The sequence below is a fragment of the Heteronotia binoei genome, chromosome 4, assembly GCF_032191835.1.
Source record: "Heteronotia binoei isolate CCM8104 ecotype False Entrance Well chromosome 4, APGP_CSIRO_Hbin_v1, whole genome shotgun sequence".
Classification (NCBI taxonomy): Eukaryota; Metazoa; Chordata; class Lepidosauria; order Squamata; family Gekkonidae; genus Heteronotia; species Heteronotia binoei.
This window is the reverse complement of record NC_083226.1, coordinates 163870966-163896644: the sequence shown is the minus strand read 5'-3', so window position 1 is coordinate 163896644 and position 25679 is coordinate 163870966.

The following is a 25679-nucleotide window of genomic DNA, read 5'->3' as shown; positions in this document are numbered from 1 at the left end:
GCTATTGCTGACCCAAGGCCATTCCAGCAGCTGCAAGTGGAGGAGTGAGGAATCAAACCGGGTTCTCCCAGATAAGAGTCTGCACACTTAACCACCATACCAAACTGGAAGGGAAAGGAGATTGTAAGCCGCTCTGAGACTCCGAGTGAAAAGTGCGAGGTATAAATCCAGTCTCCTCCTCCTTCTCTCCCTCCTGATGGCGAAGGTGGCACCTGTTTAGTCAGGGCTGGTGTTAGCATACTCTCAGTTAGGGCAGCTTCCAGGGCCCAGGGCTTCTGATAGGACCCACTACTGCAGGTCCCTGTGAGTGCTCCACTACCTGTGGTCCTAGCCAGACACACTGCCCAGTGCAGAGGTCCCCAATAGAGAGCCCACAGACACCACCGTGCCTGTCGATAACTTTCCTGATGCCCGCCAAGTGCTTGAAGAAAGTGGGGAAGATTAGGTGGGGCCCAGCAGGGCTTCTGATTGGCAGATTATTGGTTTAAAACAATTTATTAATAGCATATGGTAACAACGTTAAATTATTATCGTTACAATCCCTAACCCAGATGATATTTTTCTAATCCCCCCTCCCTCCTTTACTAGACTTCCACCGATGTTATATACTTAAGTTCACTTATAAAGGTACCCTTAACCCATCTAAGTTCAATTTTCCCTTTTTCTTAAATTCATAGTTAAAAAATTGCCCCAATGTCCTTTCAAATTCCACTCTTTTTCTATATATCCTCTAAATTTCTTCCATTCCCTCTTAAACACTTCCAGATCATAGTCTCTTAAAATTCTTGTTAGTTTATCCATCTCACTCCATGATAAAACTTTCACAATCCAGTCCCATTTCTCTGGTATTTTTTCTTGTTTCCATAACTGCGCATATAATGTCCTAGCAGCTGAGAGCAAGTACCAAATTAAAGTTCTATCTTCTTTTGGAAATTTTTTCCATTTGTAGTCCCAATAAAAAAGTCTCTGCTACTTTCTTAAAATCATATCCCAAAATTTGCGATATTTCTTGTTGTATCATCTGCCAAAACTTTTTCGCTTTTCCACAGGTCCACCACATATGGTAAAAAGAACCTTCATGTTTCTTACATTTCCAACATCTATCCGACATCTTTTTACTCATCTTTGCCAGTTTTTTCGGAGTCATATACCACCTATACATCATCTTGAAACAGTTATCGTTAATACTCTGACATGTTGATATTTTCATCGAGTTCTTCCAAAGATATTCCCATGTATCCATTTGTATTTCCTTGTTTACATTAATTGCCCATTTAATCATTTGAGATTTTACTACTTCTTCTTCTGTAGACCATTCCAACAATAATGTATATATTTTCGATATTAATTTTTCATTATCTCCAAGCAGAACCCTTTCCAATTCCGTTCGCTCACGTCTACTTCCAACAGATTTAATATCATTTTACATCAAGCTTTTTATTTGTTGCATTTGAAACCAGTCATACTTGTTGTTTGGATAGTGCCAGCAGAATAGTGCCGCCTTGGATAGTGCCAGCGGAAGTAATAAAAATAACAGCTGAATCTGATGAAGAGAGAGGGATGTCATATAACCAACTGCTAAAGATTCAAGGTGATAAAGTTGAATTAAAATCTGCAGAAGAGTTAAACAACAAGTATGACTGGTTTCAAATGACTGGCTATGCAGATTAAAAGACATCTTGTTAAACAGAGCCCACTCATTTAAGAAGAGAAGGAGGAGGAGATCGGATTTATACTCTGCCTTTCACTTGCAGTTTCAGAGCAGTTTACAATCTCCTTTCTCTTCCCCTCCCCACAACAGACGCCCTGTGGGGTAGGTGGGGCTGAGAGAGCTCTTGAGAGAACTGCTCTAAAAAATCTGGGGCTTACCCAAGGTCACCCAGCAGCTGCACGTGGAGGAGCGGGGAATCAAACCCATTTCTCCAAATTAGAGTCTGCCGCTCATAACTCCTACACCAAACTGGCCACAGGCCTTTCCCTAACTGCATTAAGTTCAAGGGTCCCCAACATTTTTGCTAGAAGAAGCTGCAAATTTATACCCCGCCATTCTCTCTGGATCAGAGACTCAGAGCGGCTTACAATCTCCTATATCTTCTCCCCCCACAACAGACACCCTGTGAGGTGGGAGGGGCTGAGAGGGCGCTCTCAGCAGCTGCCCTTTCAAGGACAACTTCTGCCAGAGCTATGGCTGACCCAAGCCCATTCCAGCAGTTGTAAATGGAGGAGTGGGGAATCAAACCTGGTTCTCCCAGGTAAGAGTCTACACAATTAACCACTACTCCAAACTGGATCTCCTTTTACTTATTGTGAACAGATTAACTTCAAGAGGTTAACTTGCTACAGCTCCAAGCCTGGGGAAAAGGAAGAAGAGAGGTCCTATATCAGATGAAACAGAAGGCAAGCAAAACCCAAAGAGGCTCAACATATAGCTCATGAGAAGAGGGTGGGGCTAACTGCCAAGTTCACACACACACACACACACACACACACACATACATGAGAGAATTCTCTTAACCCTTTCCCTCCCAGATCCTCTTGCATGCAGAGTTACAATATCCAACAGAGGCAGGCCTGCCCCACAAAACCTGGGAGCATCCCTACCAGGTTTTTTTTTTTTTGTAGAAAAAGCCCAGCAGGATCTCATTTGCATATTAGGCCTTGCCCCCTGAAATCACCATTGATCCACAAGGGGATTTTTTTGGTAGAGAAAGCCCAGCAGGAACTCATTTGCATATTAGGCCTCACCCCCTGACGTCACCATTGTTTCACACAGGGATTTGTTTTTGTAGAAAAGGCCCAGCAGGAACTCATTTGCATATTAGGCCTCACCCCCTGACGTCACCATTGTTTCACACAGGGATTTGTTTTTGTAGGAAAAAGCCCAGCAGGAACTCATTTGCATATTAGGTCTCACCCCCTGATGTCACCATTGTTTCACACAGGGATTTTTTTGGTAGAAAAAGCCCAGCAGGAACTCATTTGCATATTAGTCCTCACCCCCTGACGTCACCATTGTTTCGCACAGGGATTTGTTTTTTGTAGAAAAAGCCCAGCAGGAACTCATTTGCATATTAGGCCTCGCCCCCTGATGTCACCATTGTTTCACACAGGGATATTTTTATAGAAAAAGCCCAGCAGGAACTCATTTGCATATTAGGCCTCACCCCCTGACGTCACCATTGTTTCACATAGGGCTTTTTTGTAGAAAAAGTTCAGCCGCAGGAACTCGTTTGCATATTAGGCCATACCGCCAGATGCCAAGCCAGAACTGTGTTCCTGGTAAAAAAAAGAAAAAAAGCCCTGAGCCCTACCAACTGGAGGGAGAGAAGAAGAGAAAAAGCAGTTGGTGATTTTGAACTGGAAGAGGTAGAAAGAAACACAGGAGAGCAAAGACAGAATTCGCTGAGCCTGAGGGTACAGCTGAGGGGAGCTATGTAAGGTGAACTCTGAGAATCTGCTATGGCTTTGTTGTCAGCACCTCAGTTCCCACCCTAAACAGGAGTGAAGAATAATATTTGGACCTCGCTCCCAGTGTGATGAAACTGGGGCTGGTGTGACTGAGCAGCAATGCCTTGGACATTATGGCCAATAGGGAATAGCACCACTACTCAAAGGCTTTCTACTCCCCCCCCCCTTCGGATTCAATTTACTTGCTGTTCAGTTGCAACAGGAGTTTGGGGTGTGTTAAATACTGGGTTCGATACATGAGGAGGCTCTTGCATAGTGGTTAAAGCCAGAGGTCATTTTGTAGAAAAATCGGTGGTGGAGCTCATTAACATAACTCATTAGCATATCCCCCCAGCCAAAATCAACCTGAAGAAAGGAAGGAGAGCCCTGGGCGAGCGAGGCCTGCTTGGGCTGGCTAGAGATCCAGCCAGCCCAAGCAGGCTTCACTCACCTGGGGCTCTCCCGGGCTGCCCTCAAAATCACATAAGAAGCGGAGAAAGGGTGGTGTGGGCTTCTCCAGGGGTTAATGAGGGCTGCTGGGGGTGTGGCAAAGCCCCTGGTGGCTGGCTGGCTGCCCACTCTCCTAATCCAGGGATTGTTATGCAGTTGCACCTACTATTCAATGAACAAGGTAGGTGGGGAGGGAGAGGATAAAATTGGAGAAATGAGAATGATCATTAACTTCTCAGAAGAAAGACTGGTATAGTCTGAAACCTGAAGAATGTTAACAAACACGTTTAAGGGCCTCCTCAGAATTTCTCTCTAAATTGGGGAAATGGATTCCCAGGAGCAGATATAAGAGAAGAGGATTATATGAATTTAAGAATTCAAGCGTAACATAAAGATGCCAAATGCCACCAATTTTGTAGTTGTATTGAAGTTAGGAAGATGAGTGGGTGTTAAGGAAGGCATAAAAAGATAAAAACAGAACTGTAAACACAGAGTCACATTTCGGAGTCCATGTACAATTTAATTTAATGCTTTTTGTCTGCGAATGGCCTCCGAACTGTGCCATATCCAGGTTAGCCTGACTGTGAAATCGGAGCTGTCTCAATTGTTTCCACTAAAGGTGTTCAGGCATATCATGATAAATTTGTTATAGAAAAGTCATCTAAATGTGAAGTGTTATACGATTACGAAATGTATTACTTGATTTCCTATCAATAATTTAACTGCCTGTAGTTTTAATTTCACACGCTATCAAGTTCCTTTACAACACACACAGAAATTTGCATCTTAATATTTCACAGCGAAACACGGAAAGGGAGGGGGGAAGAGCGACGCCATCGGAGACTGTTTAGGATATGATAATACAAATTGTTTGGAGTTGCTCTGAATTATTGAAGAGGTGCCTCTTTTGTCTTATTTAGAGCTGAGCAGCTCGTGCCGTGACGTTTCCAACTCTGGTTTGCGTTTAATTAAAAATTTATTTGCCAAATAACTTCTTGCGGCATATTTTAATTAGGGACGAGACCAAATTTCGCAAGTTTCCCGGTTCAATGGAATACCGCTCTGTTACAGTTGGATTTCTCCCTGGTAAAAAATGAAGTCTCGGGTCATTATTTTCATCCCAGTTTCTGTCTTCTTGCATCAAATTTCCCCCCGTAAAAAAAATGTATGTGTTCTCATATTTATTTGTGCATCAGTTATGTGTAAATGGTGCAAAAATGGCATTTGGCTATAAATGCTCGATAAATGGTGGAAAATGGAATTGCAATAGCATAAATAAAACAAAAGGATCATCGACACCAACAGAAACAGGACTAAATCAATGTCAATCACAAGTTAACGAAAGAAATTGTAAATCTGCACACTGGCATTCCTCAAACTATAAGAATGAGCTGCTATTGGGCCCACTAGAAAATGTTCACTGAAAGGGTAGGGTGCTCGGTGAGTCTATGAATGAGTTGCAGTGCAAGCCTGACATCTTTCTGATCAGTTTGCTGGAGCTGAATGATTCCGCCTCTGGAACAACTTAATGATCTGATTGCTTCCAATGCAGTGATTCGACAAAATTATCTTAGCCTCAGAGGAGGCTGTTTTGTCTCTGCAAGAGTCACTGCTCTGGGTTTGTGTACTTCCAGTCAGGAGGTAGCAACATGTGCATAAACATTATTATAGTTGCTGCTTATCCCAGTTCACAGATACAGGACTGGGCTGCCTGCACTCTGTTGGATTACCCCCTCCAGAGAGGATCCCCACCCCCAGCTTCTCTTTCAGGCCACTTCTCTAAGGGGTGGCAAGCGGGGGTGGAATTCTAGCAGGAGCTCCTTTGCATATTAGGCCACATTCCCCTGATGCAACCAATCCTCCAACAGCTTACAAAAAAAAGAGCCTTGTAAGCTCTTGGGGGATTGGCTACATCAGGGGGTGTGGCTTAATATGCAAAGGAGCTCCTGCTAGAATTCCACCCCTGGAGGCAAGAGAGAAATGACAAAATGGCTGTCGAGTAACAGAGTGATGTCGCTTCTATGAAGAACCTAGATGTGATGTCATGCAGTGGGCACAATCACAAAATGGCTGCCTCAGAAGATGGAGCCAACCGCAAAATGTCAGGGAAAAGGTAAAGGTAGTCCCCTGTGCAAGCACCAGTCATTTTCAACTCTGGGGTGACATTGCTTTCACAACGTTTTCATGGCAGACTTTTTACGGGGTGGTTTGCCATTGCCTTCCCCAGTCATCTGCACTTTGCCCCCAACAAGCTGGGTACTCATTCTACCGACCTCAGAGGATGGAAGGCTGAGTCAACCTGGAGCCAGCTATCTGAACCAGCTTCCGCTGGGATCAAACTCAGGTCGTGAGCAGAGGGCTCTGACTGCAGTACTGCAGCTTTACCACTCTGCGCCACGGGGCTCTAAAATGTCAGGAAGCAAGGTTCTATGTGACTCTAACAGCACCTCTTCAACAATTCAGGCAGAATCTCCAGCAGGATGATTTTTAATCTGCACAGCCAATCAAAAGTCTTGCTGGGTAAAAGCCCCACCTAGCCCCACCCACTTTCTAAAAGTTTTTGGCAGGCACTAAGAAAAGTGCTGGCTGACACCATGATACCCATGGGCACCCATGTTGGGGACCTCTTCTGTAGGTAGCTGACTTGGAAAATCACTGCCACGAAGTCTCGAGATAGCTTCTCGCTAAGATTGATTTTAACAGAGGGCTGAGTACATTTTTAGTTAATATGAAGGGCTTAATGGAAAGAAAGAGGAACCATTCGAAAGATAAGCAAAGGTCTGACCCTGTGATCCTAAGTAGAGGTTGTGGTGGAAAGCACTGGCAAGTCATAGCTGACTTATGGTGACCCCGTAGGGCAGGGGTGTCAAACTCATTTGTTATTAGGGTCAGATCTGATATAAACGAGACCTTGTTGGGGCCGGGCCATGTGTGTCATAAAATGTAATGTCAGATATAAACTTTATAAAGGATACAGACAAACACAAAGATTTTTTAAAAGCTTAAAATAAAACACGCTTAAAAGATCAGCACTCATTGGTCTTAAAGTTGCTTTCTTTGTGTCTCTCGTGCAATCCTGAGAACTAGCCAAAGGAAACTCTGGCTTTTTCCTTCCTTCCCAAGGGGACTTGGGGGGAGGAGCCTTATCCAATAGAAGGAAGAGAGGCTTGACTCCGTAGCTCTGCTGTGTGATTGAGAGAGCCCAGCAAAGCAACCTCTGCCTTCCCCCTTCCTTCTCAGTCAATGGAGAAAATAGAGGCTTTGCTCTGTAGCTTGATTGAGCAAGCCTGGCAAAGCAAGCTGTGATTAAGAAGGATAGAGCAATCCACAAAGAGCAACATGGATAATAGAGCAGGAAATCAAGGTAAAACACCTCCGTGAAAACTAACCTCTAAACTCAATACATAAAAACTATATTTTAAACAAATTCTAAAAACATATTCAAAGTGTATTCAAAATTATTGAAACATCAAATACAGATAAAGAACATATACCTTCACCCCAAAGACAAACCAGTGTCCACAAACTTTCAATCGCTGGATGAAGGTAGAAATTCAAGTGATATAGTCTCGTATGAAGAATGATGCTTCCAAAAGATTTGTACTCCAATTAGAAATTTTCGGTGAAAAACACTGTTTCGGAGAACTCTTCTTCTGAACAGCAAGGCACATAAATTCGCACTCGCTTCTACAAGCTTTCTTCAAATACTGACTTCATTTTAATGTTCCTGCTTCCAATAGACTTCACAAGGTATGGTCAATTGATGAAGAAGGAAGCAAGAGAGGGAGAAGGAAGCAGATGACAGCCAGTTGCTTGAGGGCCTGATAGGAGCTCTATGGGGGCCTGAATTGGCCCCTGGGTTGCATGTTTGACACCCCTGCCATAGGGTTTTCAAGGTAAGAGATGTACAGCGGTGGTTTGCCATGACCTCCTCCACGTCATAACTCAGGCACTCCTTGAAGGTCACCTAACCAGAGCTAACCCTGCTTAGCTTCCAAGATCTGACGACATCAGGCTACGCTTTTCTCAAACCAGGGCTCTCAAACAATGAAAGACGGAGGTCAGGTTCTCAGTAGCCCTTCTGCTTCCAGTCTAGGGTGGGACAAAATGCCACGCTTCACATTTCAAGAGATTGATTCCACTGAGCGAAATTTAAAAAGGAACAAAACAAGATATCTGCAGTGCTACACTCTAATTGTATTTCACAGACAAGCCAGTAATTGGCCAAAATGGTTCTTCCTGTTTCATTGGTATATGCTTTAAAAAAAAAGAAAAACTCACTCGGATGCTTATTTTTTGAAGGTTAATCGTGATCTAGCTGCTGTGAATTTTCAGTCTGACATTCAAGGGAACATTTGTATGAGTGCATCATATTTGGAATGCAAAACCAAAAGAGAGAGATAATGACCAAGACCTGTAATGCCTGAGAATGAAAATATGCTCATTTAAAACAAGTTCACCTGTAAGCTAGAAGAAAAGCACATATTGTACACCCACAGCTATTAAGATGGAATCCATCATATGTGATTTATGTACACTCACTGATGGTATGAGAAAAAAATGTGATGTTGGGAGGGGGGGAAGCTCTTTACGATACCACTCTCTGGAACCATGCGTCATTGGCACACAAACACACTAAGAGCATTGCCACAAGTTTCACAACGAACATGTTCAACAGTCGAATGTACCTTGTTCAACAGCCACCATCGCCTGTGAGCCAAATGTCTGACTCGCTTGCACATCCATCAAATACCTCAAACAACTGTCAAGTAGTGCTATAGCTGTGCAGTAGTCGTTGCGGTGGAAATTCCCTTCCGGTGTTGGTACAGTTTCATTTCTGTGCCTATCAGGGGCTATTGCATATGTGCAATAGGCGAGACTGCGCAATAGATAGATGATAGATAGATAGATAGATAGATAGATAGATAGATAGATAGATAGATAGATAGATAGATAGATAGATAGATGATAGATAGATAGATAGATAGATAGATAGATAGATAGATAGATGATAGATAGATAGATAGATAGATAGATAGATAGATAGATAGATAGATAGATAGATAGATAGATAGATAGATAGATTTATTGTCATTGTTCTCAACAAAAAGAGAGCAACGAAATGAGGTGCTCTTCCACAAAACACGCCAACACATCAAACACACATATTCATATTCATACCATTTAAATACATCTAAAACCATTTAAACCATTAAAACCATTTAAATACATCTAAAACAGATAAACATTCATAAAACCATTTAAACCATTTAAATATATCTAAAACAGATAATCCTTCATAACCCTGCATTTAGCCTAACCACAGCACTTGGATAGAAACTGTCCTTAAATCTGTTTGTCCTAGCCTTCAACACTCTATATCGTCTACCTGACGGTAAGATCTCAAATAGCAAATGGCCCAGATGTGAAGGGTCCCTTAGGATCATTTGTATCTTCCTTTTACATCCCATATTATACAGATCCACCAATGAGGGGAGAGAACATCCGCAAATCTTTTGTGCTCTTCTCGTCACTCTTTGGAGCACCCTTCTCTCTGCCTCCGTGCAGCTCCCAAACCACGCGCAGAGGCAATAAGATAAAATGCTCTCAATGGAACTACGATAAAAGGCAACCAGCAGACTCCCTGACAGTTGTAGTGATCTTAAGAGTCTTAAGTAGTATAGTCGTTGCTGGGCCTTTTTCTCTAGAGCTAAAGTATTTGCCCCCCATGTTAGATCCTGTTTCATGGTAATTCCCAGAAACTTCCATTCTGTCACCTGTTCTAGGTGAGATTAGGGGTCATGGATGGTCAGGTCAATAAATGACAGGAAGGGGAAACTATAGCTTGTGGGCATTCAATGAAATTGCTGAGCAGTCAGGTTAAAACGCATAAAAGGAAGTACTTCTGCACCCAAAGGGTGATTAACATGTGGAATTCACTGCCACAGGAGGTGGTGGCGGCTACAAGCATAGACAGCTTCAAGAGGGGGTTAGATAAAAATATGGAGCAGAGGTCCATCAGTGGCTATTAGCCACAGTGAGTTTATATATATATGTGTGTGTGTGTATATATATATATATAAAATTGTTGGCCACTGTGTGACACAACTCAAGGCCGTGCAGACATTCTTCCAGCAGTGCGTGCCCTGGTTGTTAGGCTGCAGGAAGAGCTTGAGGCCCGCTTTTGGACTTTCACCCAGGATAAGGTCTACATGATGGTGACCATGTTAGACCCGCGCCTTAAGGGCACAGTCGCCGAGCGAGCCAACGAGCTTGATCGCTGGCGAGACGAGCTCTCCCAGAAGGTCGAGCATTGCAGAGTCAGGGGGAGCCCAGTGCCAGTAACTGAAAAGGTGGGGGGTGGATGCAGCTCATCTGCCACTTCCACTGCTGTTCATCCCCAACCTCCCCGGTTAGGCATTGCTTCCCACCAGACTCACGCCACGAAGAGTCCTGAGATAATACTCATCGGGCAGCACGTTGGCACCTCTGGGAGCGGTAGGCCCCTGAGAGCAAAGATGGGTGCTGCGATAGTGAGGGACTATCTTTTGGAGCCCAACGAGTTGCAGGAAACGTCTCCATTGGACTACTGGGTCACGAAGGAGGGGGTCTGGCCGGCCCTCTCCTCCGTGGCCAAGGCGTTCCTCTCATGCCCACCGACGAGCGTGCAGAGCGAGCACGTCTTTTCGCATATGGGCGACGTTGTCTGCCCACATCGCAATCGCCTGCAACCCTGGACAGTTGAGCAGTTGGTCTTCCTGAAGGTCAACTTGCCTATGTTCGGCTCCCCGAACGTAGACTTTGAGAGTGAATGAAGTGAGCACCTACTTGTGCCTGCATCCTCTCTTGGCCCGTGCTTGGAAGATGGTTGTAAAATGTTCTCCCACTAAAAATAGCCTAGAGTCCAAAGACAGCCCAAAAACTCACTCACAAATTGATTGGCAGTGCACCCCCCCACCCACCCCTCATCCATCCCCAAACCAAAAGTGAATGCTGGTTTAAAAACCGCAAAGCGATTCAAATTTCCCCAGTCCCCATCCACACATGCCTAATAATACTGAAATGCCATTGCAGCCCCCAACTGTAACCGACAGCACCCACAGGCCCAGCCCAGATAACCCAGGGTTTTTTCAGGGGCAGGAGGAAGAAAGAGGGAGGTGCCAGTGATGATGACAGGCAGCCAGCAGCCATACCAATGCTGAGGTCCCTCTAATGGGACAGTGATGCTGGTGTGTTGCTGCTGAGCTGAGAGAGAAGGAATGGTTGCCTTCCTCTCACACAATCTGAGGCCCTCCCAGTGATCTTCCTCATTTGGGGTGCAATTCTGGCTTGCCTCCTCATGGTGCACCCTGGGTAACACAAAAGGGCCTGGACCAGCCAACCATCCATCACTCAAGGTAAGTCAAAATGCTTCTTGCTTTGTGTCAGATACAGAATGATGTGGAGCTAGGTGTGGTGGTCCACCACTTCTCTTGTTTGAGAGTTGTGTTGTTAGGGGCAGGGCTGGAGAGCTGGCATCTGTAGATTGTGTGTTCTGTGGCAGGGAAGCTGGCACCTGGGTGAGAAACCCAGAACCAGCATGCTTGTTGAGCAGATTGTGTTTTGTGTGGCAGTGATGTTGGCAACTGGGTTTGTATTGGTTCCAGGCCTGCAGGGTTCATGGAGTAGATAGAGGGATGTAGTGCATTTGGGTCCTATAGAGATTCTCTGGTGTGAAGTTAGGTTTGGTTTTGGGTACCCCAGGAATTGGACCCCCTGGTCCAATTTTTTTTTTTTTTGGCCTTGTGGGCTTTGTGTGGGACAGTGCCCTGAAGCTGCACAGCAGTTTGGGGGGCTCTCCTCAAAACCTCCTGCTCCCCAGAGCCACTTTTCCCACGACAATTACAGTGAGGAAGTGGCTCTAATTGGTTTTTTCTCACCATTGGGAGCAGTGTTCCTTTTGGGGTGCCCACAGATGGGTGCAGTCTTTTTGGGCCAGGGGGGTTTCATGCTGGGGAGTCCCCTGAAGCTGCCCTGCAGTTTTGGGGCCTCTCTTTCAAACTCCCCTCTGGCCAGAGCCACTTTCCCCACATCAATTATAGTGGAGGAAGTGGCTAATTGGGCTTTCACCATCATTGGTGGTGATGGGCCTTTTGGGGAGCCCAAAGACAGGGACCCCCTGGCCCAATCTTTTTGGGACTTGGGGGTTTTATAGGGGAGAGTTCCCTGCGGGTTCCCTGCAGTTTTTGGGGCTCTCCCTCAAATCCCCTGCCTCCCAATAGCCTCTAATTATGCCCTATGTTGCCATTGATTTCAATGGCCCATAGGGTATAATGGTGGAATAGGGGCACCCTCTTTGGGTGCCCCTGGAATGGGACCCCCTGGCCCAATCTTTTTGGGACTTGGGGGGTTTGTAGGGGAGAGTCCCCTGCAGGTCCCCTGCAAATTTGGAGGCTCTCCCTCAAACCCCCTCCCCTCCAGGTGGCTTCCAATATACCCTATTTTGCCATTGATTTCAATGGCCATAGGGTATAATGGGGTCGTATATTCAGAAATAGCCGCGCATCTACCATATATGCGGCTATTCCGATTACGGTAATAGGAAATACACGGTATTCCGTATTTTTTGGCCCCGTGTATTTCAGAATCCGTGTAATTACGATTTATTTATTTTTTTTGCACAGCCCTATTGAGAGACTTGTGGTATGTGGGGGAAACCACAATGCAATACAGATTGAGAAGAAAATCCAGGACTTTTATGTCTGTTTGTTAAGTGTCATCAAGTCACTTCTGATTTATGGAGACCCTATGAATGAATGACCACTGGGGCTTTTTTGGTAGAAAAAGCCCAGCAGGAACTCATTTGCCCCCAAAAGAAGCCCTAATGACCTCCAAAACATCCTATGGTTAACAGAGCTGCTCAGGTCTTGCAAACTGAAGGTCGTGGCTTCCTTGACAGAGTCAATCCATCTCATGTTGGGTCTTCCTCTTTTCCTGATGCCTTCCACTTTTTCTAGCAATATTGCCTTCCCTGGTAACTCTTGTCTTCTCATGATGTAACCAAAGTACAATTTGGTCATTTTCACTTCTAGGGAGAGTTCAGGCTTAACCTTTATACCCTGAAGAACATACATTGTGGGTATCTGAAACACTTGCCTTCGGTTTCAGCAGTAGTTCATTTAACATGAGTTTCAAGGAGAGTTGCAAAGTTCAATTCAAGAAATATCTGGGGACTTTGGGGGAGGAGCCAGGAGACATTGGGGTGGAGCCAGGAGCAAGGCTGTGACAAGCACAATCAAACTCCAAAGGGAGTTCTGGCCATCACATTTAAAGGGACTGCACACCTTTTAAATGCCTTCCTTCCATTAGAAATAATGGATAGGAGCACCTTCTTTGGGGGCTCATTGAATTGGACCCCCTAGTCCAATCCTTTTCAAACTTGGAGGGTGTTTTCAGGAGAGGCATTGGATACTGTGCTGCAAATTTGGTGCCTCTACCTCAAATAAACACTCCTCCCCCCCCAGAGCCTCAGATACCTGGGGATCAATTCTCCATTATTCCCTATGGGAATCGGTCTTCATAGGGAATAATGGAGTGCACAGCAGACATTTCCCCTGAAGTGGGAGGAGGGCCTCCAAACCGAGGGATCCCGTGCCCCCACCTGGGGATTGGCAGCCCTAGTTCCAAGTTGTGGGATCTTGTGTTTCTCATTCTCCAAGATCAACATCTCCATTTGTCCCTGAGCCTTAGCGTATTCTGGATCTCAGACATCATATTGTGCGATTATAGAATCATGAGCTATGGTTGTATCTGTAGTGCCATCTTCTGGAAAGGAATGAGAAATTAAGAACAACGCCTCTCCAAAGGCTGAGCAAACACCCTAAGGTTTTATTGTGTGTCCAGAAATGGTTATTTAAGCTCTTGTATTGTTTCTTCAGCTCGGAAAATGAGGCGGAGAAGAATTCATGGGCCCTGTGTGGTGTATATGAAGTGTGGATTCCTTGTACCTCATAATACCCTTCCCCACAAATTCTACTGAAGAAGCGACAATGCTTCATCAAAGGAAACTGCAATCCGAAAGCCCATATACATGTAAGTATATATAATGGATGCAAATATGCAGTATATTTTCTCAACAGGAAGCTCCTGGGTGTTAAGGAATGATGTACCTGCTATCTAAAACAGATGGAAAGCTTGTTTTCCTAGAATAGTTTTCTTTTGGACTTTTATAGTTGGTTTTCATGAAACCATGCAGGACTTGGGAGGAGGACTGAATTCAAATCCCCCATCAGCAACAAAGCTCTCTGAATGGCCCTTGGTCAACCCAGATTCATAAGGCAGTCCTGTTGCAACCCCAAGATTAAACAGAAGAAGGCTGACTCTGCACTCCAGGGCAGGCTTCCGTTTCTGTGTGGAGGAAGCTTGCGATTTCATGCCACTTGCTCCGTGCTGCCATTTTGTGTGGGGTAAACCCACGATTTGCTGCGCCAGTGTAAGCCTGTTTTTTCCCCTCCAGCTGGAGCCTGGAGATCTCTAGCTGTTCCAGTTGTTCTCCAGATGACAGAAATCAGTTCCCTTGGGGGGGGGAAATAGTTGATTTGGAAGGTGGACTGTTTGGTGTTGTACCCTGCCGAGGTCCGTCCCCTCTCCAAACAGAACACAAGAGAAGCCATGTTGGATCAGGCCAATGGACCATCCAGTCCAACACTCTGTCATACAGTGGCCAAAAAACCAGGTGCCATCAGGAGGTCTATCAGTAGGGCCAGGAAACTAGAAGCTCTCCCACTGTTGCCCCCCAAGCACCAAAAATACAGAGCATCGCTGCCCCAGATAGAGAGTTCCAACAATACACTGTGGCTAATGTCCACTGATGGACCTCTGTTCCAAGGTCCATCCAGAAAACCTCCAGGTATTTCTCCATCCAGAGCTGGAAACCTTAAGGACCTCAGGCCCTTGGAGCTCTTTGCTATAAACGCTGGAGAGATGCTGCTAGCCAGAGCAGACAACCATGCACTAGATAGAATTTGGATCAGAATCAAAATAAGCCATCCTCCTCATATGTTCTTGATCTGTGTTGGACTTGGCACCCACACACAGGCAATTGTTTCCAAACCGTTGAGGTTGCCAACTGATCAGAAAAAAAAAACATGTCTGGCCTCCTGGTGTGCCTTGAGGTCTTGAGCTGCAAAGCTGGGGAGAGTTTTGTTGGCCTTGAATTAAACTTGAGTGCCTGTACTGTCTGTACATCAAGCTGCAGTTAAAAGTGCAGGAGCTGTGATAAATAAGAACACAGGCAACCCCACCCCATATTCAGGTTGCCAGCCTCCGAGAGGAGAAAATAGCCTCTTTGGAAGGTGAACTGGATGGCATCGTACCCCAGTGAAGTCCCTCCTTTCCCCAAACCCCACCCCCAACATCTCCAGGTATTTAAGAACATAAGAGAAGCCATGTTAGATAAGGCCAATGGCCCATCCAGTCCAACACTCTGAGCGTTTTCGCACTTACCTTAAGCCGGAGCGACGTCCCTCTTCACCGCGCAGCATCTGCGCGGTTTTCGCACTAATTGCTGCGGAGCACCTGGAAGAGCCGCAAAGTCCCGCGGCTTTTGCGGTGCAAATGTAAACCGCCAAAAACCAGTTTACATTTGCGCCGCAAAAGCCGCGGGACTTTGAGACTCTTCCAGGTGCTCCGCAGCAATTAGTGCGAAAACCGTGCAGACGCTGCGCGGTGAAGAGGGACGTCGCTCCGACTTAAGGTAAGTGCGAAAACGCCCTCTGTGTCACACAGTGGCCACAGTGGCCTATCTATCTATCTATCTATCTATCTATCTATCTATCTATCTATCTATCTATCTATCTATCTATCTATCTATCTATCCATCCATCCATCCATCCATCCATACACATATACACACTGTGGCTAATAGCCACTGATGGACCTCTGCTCCATATTTTTATCTAACCCCCTCTTGAAAGGGGCTATGCTTGTGGCCGCCATCACCTCCTGTGGCAGTGAATTCCACATGTTAATCACCCTTTGGGTGAAGAAGTACTTCCTTTTATCCATTTTAACCTGTCTGCTCAGCAATTTCATCGAATGCCACGAGTTCTTGTATTGTGGGAAAGGGAGAAAAGTACTTCTTTCTCTACTTTCTTCATCCCATGCATTATCTTGTAAACCTCTATCATGTCACCCCGCAGTCTACGTTTCTCCAAGCTAAAGAGCCCCAAGCGTTTCAACCTTTCTTCATAGGGAAAGTGTTCCAGCCCTTTAATCATTCTAGTTGCCCTTTTCTGCACTTTCTCCAACGCTATATTATCCTTTTTGAGGTGCGGTGACCAGAACTGCACACAGTGCTCCAAATGAGACCGCACCATCGATTTATACAGGGGCATTATGATACTGGCTAATTTGTTTTCAATTCCCTTCCTAATAATTCCCAGAATGGCCTTGGCCTTTTTTATTGCAAACGCACACTGTCTTGACATTTTCAGTGAGTTATCTACCACGACCCCAAGATCTCTCTCTTGGTCAGTCTCTGCCAGTTCACACCCCATCAACTTGTATTTGTAGCTGGGATTCTTGGCCCCAATGTGCATTACTTTGCACTTGGCCACATTGAACCGCATCTGCCGCGTTGACGCCCACTCACCCAGCCTCAGCAGATCCCTTTGGAGTTCCTCACAATCCTCTCTGGTTCTCACCACCCTGAACAACTTAGTGTCATCCGCAAACTTGGCCACTTCACTGCTCACTCCCAACTCTAAATCATTTATGAACAAGTTAAAGAGCATGGGACCCAGTACCGAGCCCTGCGGCACCCCACTGCTTACCGTCCTCCACTGTGAAGACTGCCCATTTATACTCACTCTCTGCTTCCTATCACTCAGCCAGTTTTTGATCCACAAGAGGACCTGTCCTTTTACTCCATGACTCTCAAGCTTTCTAAGGAGCCTTTGATGAGGAACTTTATCAAAAGCTTTCTGGAAGTCAAAGTAAACAACATCTATCGGGTCTCCTTTGTCCACATGTTTGTTCACCCCCTCAAAGAAATGTAACAGGTTAGTGAGGCAAGATCTTCCCTTATAGAACCCATGCTGAGTCTTCCTCAATAACCCGTGTTCATCAATGTGCCTACTCATTCTGTCCTTTCCCAACTGGGAACTGGAAACCCTGCCCAAATTTAATGAAAGCCAGTTTGGTGTAATGGTTAAGTGCACGGACTCTTATCTGGGAGAACCGGGTTTGACTCCCCACTCCTCCACTTGCAGCTGCTGATGTGACCTTGGGTCAGCCACAAGTTCTCTCAGAGCTGTTTTGCTCAAGAGAAGTTCTGTGAGAGCTCTCTCATCCCCACCTGCCTCACAGGGGAGGGGAAGGGGAAGGAGACTGTAAGCCTCTCTGAGACTTCTTCTTAAGAACCATCATCTGCTAGTTTGCATGTCATGAATCAAAAGTCTAGCTCGGTATGTTTTATTCAGTTGTCCCAAGGTTATATTTTTCCCTGCACAAAAAAAAAAGAGGTGAATTGTTAATAATTAAAGTGTTATTAATAATCTGACTAATTTAATGAATTTAGAAACTCCCATGCTGCGCCCAATAATTATATAACTCGTTAATATCCTTCCATAATTGTCTGCTAAGATACCAAAAGTGTACTAAGCAGCACAGAAAACACTTGTCAGGAATAGTTAATTCAAAGCAAAAGACATACTGCATGACAACAATCTTTAGGGACTGGTTTTTACCTTCTTCACAGCCTGGTCTACAGTGACGTTACCTCAGAAGACTCTGCTTTCCGCAAGCACACAATCTGTTCCTTCGTCTTGAGAGCAATCATAAACAGATCAACTTGAAAATAAGACCCATTTTATTCAATGGCACTTACTCCCATTCTGAGGATTGCAGTTTTCAGCTAGCCAGGGCCGTCCCTTAAGTTACGTAATGTACAGAGTTGTGGGGTGGCAGAGTGCAATCTTTAGACCCTTGAGATGTGAGTGAAGAGAACTGAGTTCCCCTTGATTGCATTATAGAATCGTAGAAGCATGGAGTCGGAAGGGCCATCCACGCCAACTAGTCCAACTCTTGCTTAATGTAGAATCAGCTGAGAGCAGGTATGTCAAACTCATTTGTTATGAGGGCCGGATCTGACATAAATGAGACCTTGTCGGGCCAGACTGGGCCGTGTCAGGCCGGGCCATGTGTGTACCTATTTAAGATTAGGTTAAAAGGTAAAGGTAGTCCCCTGAGCAAGCACCACTTCTTTCCAACTATGGGGTGACGTTGCTTTCACAACGTTTTCATGGCAAATTTTTTAAAGGGGTGGTTTGCCATTGCCTTCCCCAGTCAGCTACACTTCCCCCCCAGCAAGCTGGGTACTTGTTTTACCAACCTCGGAAGGAGGGAAGGCTGAGTCAACCTGGAGCCAACTACCTGAAACCAGCATCCGCCAGGATCAAAATCAGGTCATGAGCAGAGCTTAGGATTGCAATTTTGCGGTTTTTGGGCCACGGGGCAGAGTGGTAGCAGAGATATAAACTTTTTAAAGGACACAGAAAAACACGACTAAAGATTTTTTTAAAAAAAAACAACTGAAAACTTAAAGCATTAGCACTTGTTGGTGTTAAAGGTGCTTTCTTTGTATTTCTCCCCTGGGATCCAGGGAACCAGGCAAAGGAAGCTCTGGCTTCTTTCCTTCTCCAGGGGACCAGGAGGGGGAGGAGCCTCAACCAGTGGAGAAAATCAATGTTTGCTCTGTAGCTCCTGTGCGACTAAGCAAGCCTTGCAAAGCAAGGTGAGATGCAGAAGGAAGCAAGAGAGAAGGAGAAGGAAGCAGACAAGAGCCAGTTGCTCGGGGGGGGGGGCTGATAGGAGCTTTCTGGGGGCTTGATTTGGCCCCTGGGCCACATGCTTGACACCCCTGTGTTAGATACTGCAGGTTATTTTGAAAGGAACTTACTCAAGCTCTGTTTTGCAGAGTGATTCTCCATCAGAGCTGGGAGGAGGACAGCAGAAAATGGATGATGATGGATCTTCCCATTTTCACCTTTAAAAAGATCAGGGGATGGGTGGATGCTTGGCTGCTCCTATGGAAATAATCTTTATAGGACCTGTAAAGTTCAATGCAAAATATGTAATGTAATGTAAAATTTTATTTATATCCCGCCCTCCCCCGCCGAAGCAGGCTCAGGGCGGCTAACAGCATTTCAAGTAAACAATACAGTAATGAAAACATTAAATTCACATTAAAATTCACATTAAAACCAGTCAATAATCAATAATTAATTAAAACATTCCTAAATCAACACTGGCAGTAAACGTTATTAATCTGGCGGTAAACATTAATTCAGTTATTGGTGAACGCCTGTTTGAAGAGGGCGGTCTTGCAGGCCCTGCGGAACTGGTCTAAGTTCCGCAGGGCCCGCACCTCCTCTGGGAGTTGGTTCCAGAGTTGTGGGGCCGCCACATATGAACATATGAAGCTTCCTTATGCTGACGCTGAGTCAACCTGGAGCCAGCTACTTAAAACCAGCTTCCGCCAGGATCAAAATCAGGTCATGAGCAGAGCTTTACCACTCTGCGCCATGGGGCAGAGTGGTAGCAGAGATATAAAATTTTTAAAGGACACAGACAAACATGACTAACCTTTTTTTTTTTTAAAAAAAAAAACCCTTAAAATAAAACCTGCTTAAAATATTAGTTGGTCTTTAAGGTGCTTTCTTTGTATTTCTCCCATGGGATCTGGGGAACTGAGCAAAGGAAGCTCTGGCTCTTTCCCTTCTTCCCCAGGGGACCAGGAGGGGGAGGAGCCTCAACCAATGGAGAAAATTGAGGTTTGTTCTGTAGCTCCTGTGAGGTTGAGCAAACCTTGCAAAGCAAACTGAGATGCGGAAGGAAGCAAGAGTGGGGAGGAAAGGACGCAGACAAGAGCCAGTTGTATGGGGGCTTGATAGGAGCCCTCCAGGAGCCTGATTCATCCCCTGGGCCGCATATTTGACACCCCTGGCTTAGAGCATCCCCAATAAGTGTTTGTCCAGCCACTGCTTGAAAACTGACAGTGAGAGGGAGCTCATCACCTCCCTAAGCAGCCCATTCAACTGCTGAAGTATTCTTACTGTAAATTCCTCCCCCCTAATATCTAGCCAATATCTTTCCACCAATAATTTAAAAACCCATTGTTGCAAATCCTCTCCTCCTGTTCTCTAGACTGAACATCCTCAAGTCCCTCAACTTTTCTTTGTGGAGAGCCAGTTTGGTGTAGTGGTTAAGTGTGCAGACTCTTATCTGGGAGAACCGGGTTTGATTCCCCACTCCTCCACTTGCACCTGCTAGCATGGCCTAGGGTCAGCCATAGCTCTGACAGAGGTTGTCCTTGAAAGGGCAGCTGCTGTGAGAGCCCTCTCCAGCCCCACCCACCTCACAGCATGTCTGTTGTGGGGGAGGAAGGTAAAGGAGATTGTGAGCCGCTCTGAGACTCTTCGGAGTGGAGGGCGGGATATAAATCCAATATCATCTTCTTCATCTTCTTCTTGTAGATCTTGGTCTCTGGGCCCCTGGATCAACCTCATCATTCTCCTCTGCACCCACTCCATTCTGTCCACATCCCTTCTGAAGTGAGGCCTCCAGAATTGCACACAGTACTCCAATGATGTGTACAGTGGGACTAGGACATCTTGTGATTTGGATGTCATGCCTCTGTGGATAAATTCCAAGACCATGTTAGCCCCCTTTATGGGTAAGGAGAATCCACTCAGCCATGAAGCTCACTCAGCAAGACACCCTCTCACCCTAACCTATCTCATAGAGTTGTTAGATTGAATGAACAATTTCTAATGCCCTGAGCTCCTTGAAGGATGGTGTAATGAAGATGTGGGAAGGGAAGAAGAAAAAGAATAAGAAGATGATGATGATGATGATAAAGATGATGATGATATTGGATTTATATCCCATCCTCCGCTCCGAATCTCAGAGACTCAGAGCGGCTCACAATCTCTTTTATCTCCCTCCTGCAGAACAGACACCCTATGAGGTGGGTGGGACTAAGAGGACTCTCACAGCAGCTGCACTGTCAAAGACAACCTCTGCCAGAGCTAAGGCTGATTCAAGGCCATTCCAGCGGGTGCAAGTAAAGTAGTAGGGAATCAAGCCAGTTTGGTGTAGTGGTTAAGTGTGCAGACTCTTATCTGGGAGAACCGGGTTTGATTCCCCACTCCTCCACTTGCACCTGCTAGAATGGCCTTGGGTCAGCCATAGCTCTGGCAGAGGTTGTCCTTGAAAGGGCAGCTGCTGTGAGAGCCCTCTCCAGCCCCACCCACCTCACAGGGTGTCTGTTGGGTAGGGTGACCATAATGTCTGAAGGCTAGCCAGGGACACCTTGGAGGGGGGGAGGCAGGGGTGCGCGCGCGAAGCGCGCCCGCGCCGCCGGAAACAGGAAGTGACGTCACTTCCGGTGACGTCACTTCCGGTGATGCCATGCCGCCGCCGGAAACAGGAAGTGACACCACTTCCTGTGACATCATTTCCCCCGCGTCACCTGCCGGAAACGGGAAGTGACATCACTTCCTGTACATCACTTCCCCCAAATGACATCATTTCCCAAAAATGCCACTGCCGGAAACAGGAAGTGACTTCACAGCACTTCCTGTGACGTCCCCAAAAATCCCCCAAATATCACCGCCGGAAACAATTTTGTTCTCAAATCCTGTATATACTTCATCAGTATATGGGATAAGGCATTTTCTCAACTGTGCTGCATAATGCAGCCTATTTATTTTGTCCTGTTTGCTCTGTTGGCTCTATCTGCGCCACCTTCATCACTTTCGGGGTGTGGATCCCCCAGTGGGTGTGATTCCCCACTCCTCCACTTGCACCTGCTGGCATGGCCTTGGGCCAGCCAAGATCTTGTTGGTTTGGTGTCACAGTTAAGTATGCAGACTCTTATCTGGGAGAACCAGGTTTGATTCTCTACTCTTCCACTCGCAGCTGCTGAAATGGCCTTGGGTCAGCCATAGCTCTGTCAGAGGTTGTCCTTGAAAGGACAGCTGCTGTGAGAGTCCTCTCAGCCCCACCCACCTCACAGGGTGTCTGTTGTGGGGGAGGAAGATAAAGGAGATTGTGAGATTTGGAGAGGAGGGCGGGATATAAATCCAATATCATCTTCATCATCATCATCATCATCTTCTTCTCTAAGGCATTACTGGGCTCAAATCGATTCTAGCTGTTCTTTGGCAGACCAATACAGCTGCCCTCTCAAACAAATCACATCACCCCCCCCATTTCTATGGCACACGACAACTCCAATTTCTTTCTGTCTTTTTTTTCTCCTGGTGCTGAGTTGTAGAGCTCCTTCCCGATACCACCTTTCGCCTCTCTTGTTTGGGGGTTGGTCATTTGGTTCCCAATCCACTTCAACCGCTCACTTAGTAGCCAGGTCACTGTGGGCAGCATAATGGGAATACATTTTTTAAAATCAATGCCTGTGTCAGCAAAATGGGCTCCCTGGGGGAGGAGGAGTGTGTGGGGGCTGAGTGACCTTGACAGGAAAGGCAGGGCCAGGTGGGCTCTTGCAACGGAGCCGGGTGGGGGCCACCCTTCCCTCCGCCCTCCATAGCACCAGCTGCTATGCCAAAATTTTGGTGCATCTACCTCAAAAAACAGGTGCCCCCAAGCCCCAGATACCCATAGATCGATTCTCCATTATACCCATTATACTCCATTATGGGAACCAGTGTCCACAGGGCATAATACAATGCCCAGCAGACATTTCCCTCCTCCCCCCTTTCTCATAGCCCTGAAGCAGGGGATGGTCCTCCAAACCAGGAGATCCCCTGCCCTCAACTGGGGATAGTCTGGAGATGGGAGCTCTCCAGGCCACACCTGGAGTTAGGCAACCCTATAAGAACCATACCAAAGCTGCCCACTTGGATCTATCTTCATGGAAGGCTCTTCATTAAGCCGCATGGAATGGAATCCCATCAGCCTTGAGAAGAAAAAACTTGCACAGGTACAGATGTTATTGCCTTTCTTACTAAATGCCAAAACCAAGAAGTGTGCTTTCACACAAAAGCTTATATACCTTGAATAAAAAACTCTGATTGTCTTAAGGGTGCCACTGGACTCTAATTCTGTTCTATAATTAATACAGCAGCCATAGGTCCCTATGGAGTCATCAGGATTTGTGCCCATGCAACACAGAAGAGAACCATAGCCATGTATTTCAAAAGGAACTCGCGTTTGATTACACCCAGTAAATCAGTTTAAGTAGCTGATTTATAGCTTAACCTATAACATTGGGGCATTAATGCAATTCATGGTTTCTAACGCAAGCATAGATAGGAATCCGAAGAAACTCCAGACAGTTGTGGAAATAAGTCAGTCTCCCACCCCCACTTCCTCATATGTCACTGATGGCACGCAGAGTTGGAACAGCCTGATCCGTAAAGAGCCATTTATGGCTCTTGACCAAACTGCAACCATAAATGATGAAGTTTGGTGTCCAAAAGGGGGGGGGGGGGGACTCAAATGCACACCTCTTTATTCAAAATGCATTTGCTTCCACTTTGGACATTATTCATTGATTCCACTTTGGACATCATTATTCATAGCAATCAGCATCTCAAGTGTAATGGAACAATAGTGCCAAAAAAACAAAAAAAAATTGTTACCAAGACTGTCTTCTCTTCCCAATCTTCTCTGCCTACCCCAACCCCTGTCCAAAAGCATGATCCCTGGTTGCTTCCTATGCCTCTCATTTACACAAACGCGCACACACACCTTTCTAGCAAACATCCAGAGATCCAAGCCACAATTCAAAATCCCAACAAGCCAAATGCTTTTACCAAACACAAAAGTTTTTTTAACAAGAATTTTAAAATATAAAGAAAAGAAAGACCCCCCTCCCCAAACCTGCCACCCATGAGTTTTAAAAGCCCACCCTCTAAATGCAAGAGTCACCCCTTGTAAGAAGGACTGAAGGAGAAGCCCAGCTGGTGAAGGCAGATAAAGAAGAAGAACCTTCAGGGCTGGAGGAGGCAAGAGACAGAGGAGGAACTGGGAGCCCACCTTTCTTTCGCATGCCCGCTTCTCTACCTGGAATGAACGTAAAGGAAGAGAAGCCTGGCTTCTTTCTCTCCCTTTGCCAAACTTTGCATTTCCAGGGCTGGGTGCCCCCAAGGCATAGATGGTAGCGTTCAAAGAGAATCCTTGCTGCAGGATTCCAGTAGAAAAAGGGGTGTGTTTTAGTAAAGTCTTCTCGGCAGTGCATACCGATTCAACCGGGGAGATTCCAGAAAGGGCTTCCTCATGAGGGGGGCGTGCGGGGGGGGGGGGCTAGGAAAGGCCCATGCCGGGGAACCCCTCTGCTCTACCCACCCCCCGGCATCGCATGGGAACCTGCGCTCTCGGCAGCAACAAAAGCCCCGCATAGGCAGCGTCCCTGGGCTCTCAATGGAGAGGGGGGAGGAGGAGAAAGGGAAGGCGGGGGAGGGGGGGAGCGGAGCGGAGGAGAAGAAGAAAAGCCTGAAGAAGTGGAGGGGGGGGGCTGGAAATGCAAAGCGAGCTGCCGCTGTCGCCCAGAGACGTCCCCCTCTTCCTTTCTGTGCTTTCCAGGACTAAGACGAAGAAGAGGCACGGATGGAAATGAGAAAGAGGGGGGCAAGGGAGCATGCATGCAAAAACCCCGGGCTGCTGGCCGGATGCATGCACGCGCGAGAGAAGTGGGGAAGGAGGAAAAGGGAGAGGTGGAGGAAACTTTATCAAATAAACATTTAGGGGTGGGTGAGTGTTTTTCTCCCCCGTGCGTCTTGCAAAGGCGGAATTGGGGAAGGGGGAGAAGGGGATCGGGCGGAAGAATTTTCTTCGATAAATGCGGCTTTGCACACACAGCTCGCCCGCCCCCCAACCACCCAGTCGCACAGAAAGACCCATGGAATTTGGCTAAGGCATCTTGTTCCATTTTAAGCAGTTGGGAGTCTTTCTTTGCAAAATTGGCGTGTCCTGGCTCTGGGATCGTCTGTGGGGTCCGGAAGCGGCTTGGGCCACCCTGGCCCTTTGCAGCCAGCCCGGGGCGCCGCCGCCTGGATCGTGCAGGGCCTGCTGCCGCCCGGCGCCCCTCGCTACCGCCGAGGCCTCCCTCCCTCCCTTCCACCGCCGGCACTCTGCACATGCTCCAAGAAGCAGGGACCGGCCCCGATCCAGCCTGGCAGGAGGCGGTGGCGTCCTCGGGGGGCTGCGGGGCCCATCGCTCGAGCGGTGGCGGCGCGCTGCTCTCCTGCTGGCGGGCGGCTGGGCGTCCGCGGCGGGCCCGGGAGGCGGCATCGTTCTGCTGCTGCTGCTGCGGCTCTGGGCCGGTAGGTAGGAAGGAAGGAGGCAGGGAAGGGAGGAAGGAAGGAGGGAGGGAATGGAGGAAGGAAGGAGGGAAGGGAGGAAGGAAGGAGGGAGGGAAGGGAGGAAGGAAGGCCGGCCGCCCCCTCCCGCCAGCCGCCCCCCCCCCCCCGCCGCTTTCGGACCCTCCCTCCCTGCCTGCCTCGGAGTCGGGGGGGGGCCTTACCTTTTCACAGGGCGCGGTGGGCCTCTCCTCCAGGCGGGCTGGCCAGGAGGCGCAGCGGCGGCTGGTGCTGCTGCTGGCGGCGGCTGAGGAGGAGGAGGCGGCCGAGCCCACCGACCCGGGGCCTCCCGCCACGCCGCCGCCGCTGGCCTGCCTCCCGCTCCGGCCATGGCCGCCCACCGCTGCAGCGCTGCCGCCTCCATTGTCCCGCCGCCGCCCGCCGGGGCCCTACGCCAGCGAGAGGAGCCGGCGGGCCGCG